General features: G+C 47.0%; 1 pseudogene; it reads left to right on the plus strand.

The window, feature by feature from the left end:
• Positions 1-6283: 6283 nt before the first annotated feature.
• On the plus strand, positions 6284-7496 carry LOC115311393 (annotated as a pseudogene).
• Positions 7497-9308: the final 1812 nt, after the last annotated feature.

A 9308-nucleotide genomic window follows, 5' to 3' on the forward strand; every position in this document is an offset into this window, starting at 1 on the left:
GGTCTCGTTAAACTAGTAGAGCAAAAATTATGCTTTGTACACTCTAGAGGAATACTTGAAGGGATATACTCTACTCACAAAAAACGCAAGCTGACAATGCATCGCTCCGTTTACTGAGGGCGGCTCCCCGCAGCATTTTGAACTCTTGGTACTTAATTGATGGACGAAGGGCGTGTTGGTGTAGGTCAAGATTGAAGAAAGAAAAAACGTGTCTTCGTTTTACGCGTTTATTCTTCAGTCTTGTCTTGACACTTCTCGCTCAGTCAGTGCGAGCGATGTCAGCGAGAGCGATGAGGTTAAAAGAAAAATTAGGCACCTTTGTTCATCCGATTAAACGCGACCAAACGCGGTAGCTTTACAGGAACATCGTTAGTGAAAACAATTAGAAAAGGAAATAATCAGGTGATGAATGTACTATGCCATACACACATCGAGGACGACGTTGGGACGACCTTTAGGACGACGTCCTAGAGGACGGCGGTAAAGCCGACGTCGAGAACGACCTCTAGGACGACGCTGAGGAAGACGTCTGGTCACGTCAGCTTCAGCTATCGGCACTTACGAGCCTACGCGACCGGAGCTTACGCTTCACTACTGCACGGCGTCGCCCGACACGTCGCTATATCTGCTCGATCGCCGTTCATTTTTGGAATGCGGTTCTCGTCTGACAAAACGCTCGTGTTGGGCCACTACCCATATGTTTACTAACAGCGTGATGTACCTACCAGATAGGGGCGTATAAAAAAAAAGAGGGGGAGGGGCACGTCCAAAGTTCGCCCAGGGCGCTTGATGGTGTAGGGCCGGCCCTCTCTCCCGCGCACGCACGAACGGAGCTTACGCAACCGGCATTTACGTGAACGGCGCTTACGAACTTTAAAGGGGCACTGAGCGCGCGCGCCTTTTTATTTTTGGCGTTTTCTCCTCCTCGCTTCTTTTGATTTGTGACGTCAAAAATTATCAAATTTAGAAGCTTTGTATGCGACATTTCTATAACATTTAATAACGGCAATCGTAAAACATGTTTTTAACGCAATTGCGAACGCACTACGGGCCTTCTTTTTGAAAAAATCAGAGTCCGGTGTGATGTCGCCTCCTGAATTTGTATCCTCCCTCGAAAAACATGCCGCCTGTGCAGGCGGCACCGCTCGAAGTGATCGAGGGATGCTTGGGAAGAGGGGAAAACTCCCCTCTTCCCGAGAATCCCTTTTGTGTGACCCAGAAGTCGCTATTGTCCCCCTACAACATTATAGAAGATTAACCAGTCACTCAAAATTCGTACAAAAGCAGCCGCTTCGGTGGCTGGAACGACTAGGCCATCCTCTCGACGTCAGCCTCGCCGTACCTTTGCTCGTCCCTAGACGAACTACGTCAGTGCACAGATTACGGACCGGAAGCGCCTTCACCGCGGCGTGGATAAGTCGCTTCAGACTCAATGTTGACCCCATCTGCCAGACCTGCGAGGAAACGGCCGACGCCGAACATCTCCTCCTGCACTGCAGTGATCACGAAGAGGAGCGCACCAACCTCAGTGATGCCTTTTCCCGCTTAGGGCTACCTAGTACCAACTTGGAGGAATTCCTGCGTCCAAGAGCCTCACGAGCTGCTACGGACAAGGCACTCAAGAGTGTAGTCAGCTTCCTGAGGAGCGCGGAACTCCTCGAGATCCTCTAAGACTTCCAAGAGATCTGGGTTGCTTGCGGCTCCTGGGGCTCCTGGAGATCTTACACTCAGAGGTTTTCAGGAGTTCCAGGAGTCGCGATTCCGTACCGAAAGCCGTAGGAAAGTCGACACTCTGAAACAATCTCCTTCCCCCTCTCTACTCCGCTATCTCTTTTTTCTCCTTCCCCATCGACAGTGACATGTGTGCCCAGGGCGCAACTAACAACAACGTCGATTTCCTAATAAACATCGCTTGAACATCAACAACGAACTACGTCATGATTGCGTTGGATGTCACATGGTCTCCGCTGGCTGTTCTCCGAGCGCTTGCCAGAGTGGGCCGTTTATAACGAAAAATACAGCCATCAGGCTCAATATACAAACATGCGATTGTCATTTACGGATATTGTGGATCATATTTAACCTATTTTTGAACCCGACGGGTATATTTCAAATTAACCGCATGCAAGCGATTTGGCGAGCGACAAGACAAGCGACGGCGACCCATTTCGCTCTCGCTCGGTCAGTCGGGCGACGAGGCAAACCGCATGAAAGCGACCAAAACGATGTGCGACGTTTTCTAGACATCCAGAAATCGAGCGACGCGACGGGCAACGGTGAGAAATCTCCGTCGCTCGTCGCTGTCGCTCATCTCGTCGCTCGCTAAATCGCTTACATGAGGTTCGGCCTTAACCCTTTCCCTACCGTGGACTACCTGGGTTCGTCCACACTGTTTTGTACCGCTCCGCCCGACGACGAGCTGGGCTCGTCCACGCTACCATGAACAAACTGGGCTATTTTTCCTTTCTTTTTTTTTTTTCTTTTTTTTTTAATTTTTGCGGTAGGCAAAGGGTTAAAGGGACACTGACAGGGTATTTATGCCCAACTACCCAGAACACAATTTGCGGCTCGAAATTTGTTTTTCTTTTCGCCCGAAATGCGCCGATGGAGAACTGGCCGGTTTGAGTCGCGCTCATTCTCTTCTCCGTGGTCACGGCCGTTTTCTATGGTCTAGACACAAGCAGAGGCTCTGGAGGGGAGGAAGTGGCCGAGTGGAGAAAGAAGAAGACGCCGTTCCGAGTGGACGTGTTTTCATGTTCTCCGCCGAAAGTTCCAAATCGGCTTCTGGCCGAGTTTTTCCGTCCACATCTGAATCTTCTTCTGCCAACACTATGGATACGTACCGTATTCTGATGCCCCGTTTGCCTTCAGGTAACGTCGTTCTCAATTCTCTGTTCCTTCACGCGGACATGGCTGCCCGACCATATCGTGCCCCGTATTTTAGGGATGCCATCTGTTCTATTATTGACCCAAAAGATATTATAAGTCTCGGACAATACCAGATGTCACACGTGTGGATGATCACGTGCACAAATGCTCTAGCAAAGGCCAAACTGGCCTCAAGCGAGGAGCTTACCGTAAAAGGGAAGAGATGTCTCGTCATCGATCCCGAAACGAAAGACGTCAAGCTTAAGTTGATGTGGCTGCCGAGCCACATCGAGGATCGAAGAGTTGTGGAAGCATTTCAACCGTACGGAAAGGTGATCTCCATCGAGAGAGAAAAATGGAGGGTCCCAGGGATGGAAACTATGGAAACCATGAATAGACACGTAACGCTGTCGCTAGCAGAGGGCGTGTCCTCCTCCAAGATTCCCTACCTTCTGATGGTCTTCGGATGTCAGTGTTTCGTAATCCTGCCGGGCAGACCTCCGCTCTGTCTCCGGTGTAACAGGGTTGGCCATATTCGCCGCTTCTGTCGGATACCGCGATGCTCGGACTGCGGACGCTTCGGACATTCCCCAGAAGACTGCGTACTTACGCACGCAGATAAATTGAAGCAAGGAACTACTCGTGGGGAAGAAACATCGACGGAGCTCCTCATGGACGTCAGCGAAGTGGTTGAGCCCACGGGTGAGATCCCTCCTCCCGCTGATTATGAGGGCAAACCAGCTACTGACCAGTCACCTCCTGAGCCTGAAATAGAAACACAAGAAGAGTCTGGCCAAAAGCTTCCACCTACCCCTGGCGTGTTGGTGTGCTCGGGTTCCTCCACAACGTGCGAAGTGTCACCTGACTTTCCGCCCCTGCCTCAGGTACCCGTAGACGAAAGCACCCTACCCACGACCCACAGCACAACTCATGACACGACCGACAACGACTCCCGTGACACGACCCTTGAAAAACCAACCTTGACTGCACCTGAAGAAAACGACGTGCAGGAAATACCATCCCAGGGCCTGGTTCACCAGGAACCACGTAAGGATGACACGCCTGGTGACGGCTCATTTGCTCGATCAAAGCTCCTTGATCGAAAGCAGGGAGGCAAGCGCCAAAAGCCTTACACCAAACATGGAATAGGTTCCACATCGTTTAAAAGCATCCCTGTGACCGATCATCCCCAACCATAGACTGTCATGAGTAGCGCCCTTCCACTTCGAGTGGCCACCCTAAATGTTAGAGGTTTAAAGTCTAAAAGAAAACAGCATCAACTTCTCCAGCTTTTACACCACCAACAGATAGACATCCTTGCTGTGCAGGAAACTAAGCTTTCAGAAGAACATGAGACCGATGTTGCCTTGGAACCTTTCCTGGCTGATTTTGAAATTTGTGTAAGCCATGCTTGCGGCACCTCAGCAGGATGCTTTCTGTTCCTGAAGAAAGCTAGAGACTTTTCCTCCATTTCCCTGACCATTGATCAGGAGGGGCGCTTCATTTCCTGTGACTTAAAGTATGACGGCGAGGATTGGCGGTTTATGTGTGTGTATGCGCCTAATACAGTATCGGCTAGGAATGTGTTTTTTTTTCTTTCGTAGCTCACCATTTGGTAACAGATAGGAATATTATTCTTTTTGGAGATTTCAACTGTGTATGCAATATCCGAGATCGTTCGCAGCCAACGTCAAGGTATGATTCAAGCGCAACTGTGCTGGGATCAATCGTTGCAGACAACAATCTTGTAGACATTGGTGACCACAAAAATGGAGACTTGCATTACACACACTTTCAAAATTCAGCACATGCTCGCCTTGACAGAATTTACGTTCGCGGAGAATTATTCGCTAAAATTAGTGATTATAATGTAAAACCTATTTTCTTTTCTGATCACTGTCTGGTGTCAACATGTATTGGGGAGAGAAAACTGTCATCTTTTCGGCCCCAATGGAAACCTTGGAAATTTAATGTCACACTCTTATCAGAGAAACGTTTCTCTATTCGCATTCCGGATATTCTCTCATCTGTGCTATGTCTCCCGATGCTTTCCATCTTTGCTAAGTGGGATATGTTTAAACAAGACGTAAAGAACTGGGCTATAGAGTATTCTAGTCTTCTTGCGTTTGAACGAAAGGAAGACCGACGAATACTGCTTAACACACTTACTACATTATATGAGCTGGAATCTTTGCGTCCAGGAACTTACACAGAGGACATTAATATAACCAAAGCACAGCTACAGCGATATGATGCAGAGAAGTACAGAGGAGCAGTCATTCGTTCGCGATCGGAGAGGTTTCTGCTAAAGGAACCCCCTTCGCGGCGATCTTTAAATGACGAAAGACAGTACGCGCTATCAAAACAAATCCTAGCGATTGATCACGAGGGCACTTCCGTGTCTGATACCCCCGGCATCTTAGACGTCTTTCTTGAACATTACAACAACCTCTTCGGTAAAATAATATCAACAGGAGACGAGACAGGCGCAGAAGAGTTGCTTTCACTTTTACCAGTCTTATCAGAGGAAGAAAGAACTATGATAGACGGTGACCTAACATTAGAAGAACTGCGAAATGCCATAAACGCACTACTCGCGAACAAGACACCTGGTCCTGATGGTCTGGGTGCAGAGTTCTATAAAACATTTATTGACTTATTAGCTCCAGTGCTGCTTGATGTATTCCGCGTCGGATATAAAGAAAAAATGCTTCCGCCTACTTTTTACCAAGGACATACTGTCTTAATACCAAAGAGCAAAGACGAAGCAGTGTTGAGAAAAGCTACAGGCTACAAACCAATATCATTATGTAACGTTGACTACAAAATATTTGCAAAATTACTCACCGAAAGAATTCACGAGGTAGCTCACAACTTAATTGGAGAACACCAGACTTGCGGAATACGGGAGAGAACTATTCAGACCAATGTGCACATTGCCAGGTCTGTACTCGACTGTGTGACTGAAGGCGATGACCAAGTTGCATTAGTACAAATCGATCTTTCAAAGGCCTTCGATAGGGTCAGCCATTCATTTTTGTTTCAAGTCCTTGCCCACCTCAATATCGGAGACACCATCCTCTCCGGCGTTAAATTATGTTACAAGGACTGCTCCACCAGGATCATAGTTAATAACACTCTCTCCGATCCGATTGCTATAAGGTCTTCAGTAAGACAAGGATGTCCTCTATCTCCGCTTCTATTTGCCTTATACTTGGAACCGCTTTGCCTAAGCGTGCTGACAAACCTCAATATTCGTGGGTACCAATATTGTTTCTCCGAAGTGAAGTTGTTGGCTTATGCCGACGACGTTGCCATTTTTTGTGCCGACAAAGACAGTGTAGAAGAAGCTCTACGCGTAACGCAGAAATTTTGCACAGTCACCGGTGCGTCGGTCAATAATGACAAGTCCAGCGGATTTTGGCTAGGCATGTGGGGCACAACACCATCCAAATTTGCAGGGATCCACTGGAATCAGCCATCAATAAAATACCTTGGCGTACCCCTAGACCAGGCCAGGAACAGTGGGCTATATTGGACGTCAGTTGCCACAAACATGAAACGGAAAATAGATGCCTGGAGGGTGCGAAACCTTTCCATTTTTACTAAGGCTGCCGTGTGCAATATTTTCCTTACGTCTAAACTTATGTACGTGTTACAAGTCCTCCACTGTGCCCGCCCACGTATACAAGCGTTCCATCGACTTTTCGCGACTTTCATTTGGAGTTCCTCATGGGAACGGATGAGGCGAGACAATTTATTCCTCCCCCTTGAGTGTGGAGGGTTTGGTCTTGCCCACTTATTTGTCCGTCAACTTGTAGCTAGATTATTTTTCTTTAGGAATATCAGACATCCGCTACTGGCCTCGCTAGTTCAGACGAAGCTTGCGCCGCATTTGCCCTTTTTGATAGTTTCAACGACGGATGACGTTTCGTGTGTTCTAAGAGGATTTTGGAAAGAAGTTGTAGACACGTTGCTGTTTTTAAATGTCCGGTTTTCTTTGGAATACTTGTTTAGTGTTTCTAGAAGATGTTTGTCTCAGGCCTTAGTTGAAAATTTTTTCCCACTACCGATTTATAGATCAAGGTTTAATGACAGCCCTGGACAGGATGTTTTGAAAAGAGTTAAAAAGATGTGTGTATCGACTACTGCAAAAACATTTTTCTTTCAATTACACACTTCCACACTTCCGGTTAAAGCGTGGCTACAGGAAAGAGGGTTTTTCGTTCCATGGTCTATTAACTGTCGATTATGCAACAAACCGGAAACCATTGAACACTGCTTCATATACTGTAATGACGCAGTGTACTTTTGGGACGTTCTCCAATGAACACTGAAAAAGGATATCGACTTCACAGAACACAGTATACGATTTCTCCCCGTTGAACAACATGGAGTTGTCCCTTACGATTTATTTATGCTTCTTGGGCTGCATAGCTTGTGGAAGTGCCGGATGATCGACAGAAATGCCGAACAGCCCCGTACGACCAGATCGCTTTTCATTGAAGAGGTAGCGAAAGTGCGAAGTGTGTACGAGGCCCGCCCACCGGTGCCAGATTGGTTTAGCCTCTTTGATGCGTGCTTAAACCTACCGCACTTTTAAATTGTGTAAATATGTAAATATCGCTGTTTATGCGTTGGGTGAATGGTAAATTCTAGCCAATGTAACCTTTTACCTTGTACAGAACTTCTAAAGATGTGTGTTTGTCGCCCCACGTGATTCACGTGCGCGTGTGTGAGATTCTGGTGACTGGTGGCCTGTGCCTGTGCTCCATAGGTTAGCATGTGTGGGTGGGACTCTACGTGCCATGTTGTGTGAGGTGGACTGTGACTTTTGGACCTTTTGTGTTATTTGTGTGTGTACTGTTGGACTTGGCTGAGTAGCTATTAGTGAACTTCCATTTATTAAAGAAAAAAAAAAAAAAAAAGAGGAAGTGGCCGAGTGGGCTAACGCGTCTCAGCTCGGAGCGTGGAGCGAAAGCTTGCGCTGGGAACCTCCTGGGTTCGATCCCCGCCGCCCCCGCCCGTTTCGATCTGGATGAGCTTCGTACCGGCACGCGTTCGTGTGATCACTACTGCGTGATGCACGTTAAAAATCCCAGGTTAGCGGTTGTACCGCACTGGCTAAATTTCTCATCTACAGCTAAGAGACCGATTACCCGTTGAGGCGCATCTCCATCAAGGCTGTATAAACATAAAGAGCAAGCCAATTTTTTTTGGACACAAGCACCAAAGATAATCAAAGTAGTGGATTATCGAAGGCATACACCCAATACTAGAAAGAAACAAAAAAAAAAAATATGATACCCATTCTTTGTGGCTTCTAAGAAACTGCAAAAACGTTGGCTGAAAAAAAAAAAAAAAAAAGTTAAGCAGCCACATGTTTTTTGGTATATTTCACTTCCTCTATATTTCTTCTTCCTCTGCAGTCCAGTTTCGGTTTCGTTTTCTGTTTCGAGCAGTTGCGTCTTTCGACTTTATTGTGTGTTTGTACCTTGCCGACTATTTTTTAGTTCAAAGAAAAATACTTTACTAATTTGGTTTTACTGATGTAAAAATGCTAAACATCGTCTCTTTGACAATCCAGTGGCATATTCAGAGCCTTGTAACTCACGAGTTATTATACTTGTCGCTTAATAAATCGACGGGCATAAGTTTAGTTTATTTTAACGGAATAATTTATATAAAGTCTGAAATATCGTCAAAAATGAAACTCACCAATATTTTAAACCCTTTTTTATTATTGCTGCCGATCATATTAACTTTCAATTGGCATGACATGATTTCCCCCTTTTTTCTCGCATCTTCTCTGGAAGTGATCGAAATCGCACCCACACTCTCAGAACGGCCAAACGCAAATTCCGCAGGTCGGCTTCGCTGCAAAGATTATACTGCTTATTTTTGTGCTAAAATGCAGCGGGTAAATTTGTTTTTATTGAGAACACTGTGCTTGGCTAATGATGGCAACTGACATTCCTTAGTCCGATCGTTAGTGGTGTAGCGGGCCATAGTAAGACCGGACTCAATGCGCCGCCATCTGCTCAGTGGGGTGCGCTCTTGGGGCGCGGCCATAATCCGATTACGACGCCTTAGCAAGGCTTCGTAAGCAGATCATGACACGTCCAAGAACACCCGAGTCGAGCAAGATGGCAGCGCCCTGAAGCCGGACTTGCAAACGTGAAGATAGGGAGAGGGAAAGGCCGGGGAGAAGGAAGCAGACGGAAGGCTGGAGAGGGGAAAACCTCCTCCTCTCCAACGCTCCGTCTGCTTCCTCCTTCCCGGCGTTCCTTTCTCTCGCCTTACCTTCTCGAGTTGCTGACCCGGCCTAAGAGCCACAAACAAAACCACTAAGAGCCGCATGAAAGAGGAAAGGCAGAAAAGGGGGGGGGGGGCAAACTTTTGTCCAGAGCAATAAACGAAATTCAAACTACTTTCAATCT

Source organism: Ixodes scapularis, unplaced genomic scaffold, assembly GCF_016920785.2.
Source record: "Ixodes scapularis isolate PalLabHiFi unplaced genomic scaffold, ASM1692078v2 PGA_scaffold2__306_contigs__length_199485367, whole genome shotgun sequence".
NCBI classification, from domain to species: Eukaryota; Metazoa; Arthropoda; class Arachnida; order Ixodida; family Ixodidae; genus Ixodes; species Ixodes scapularis.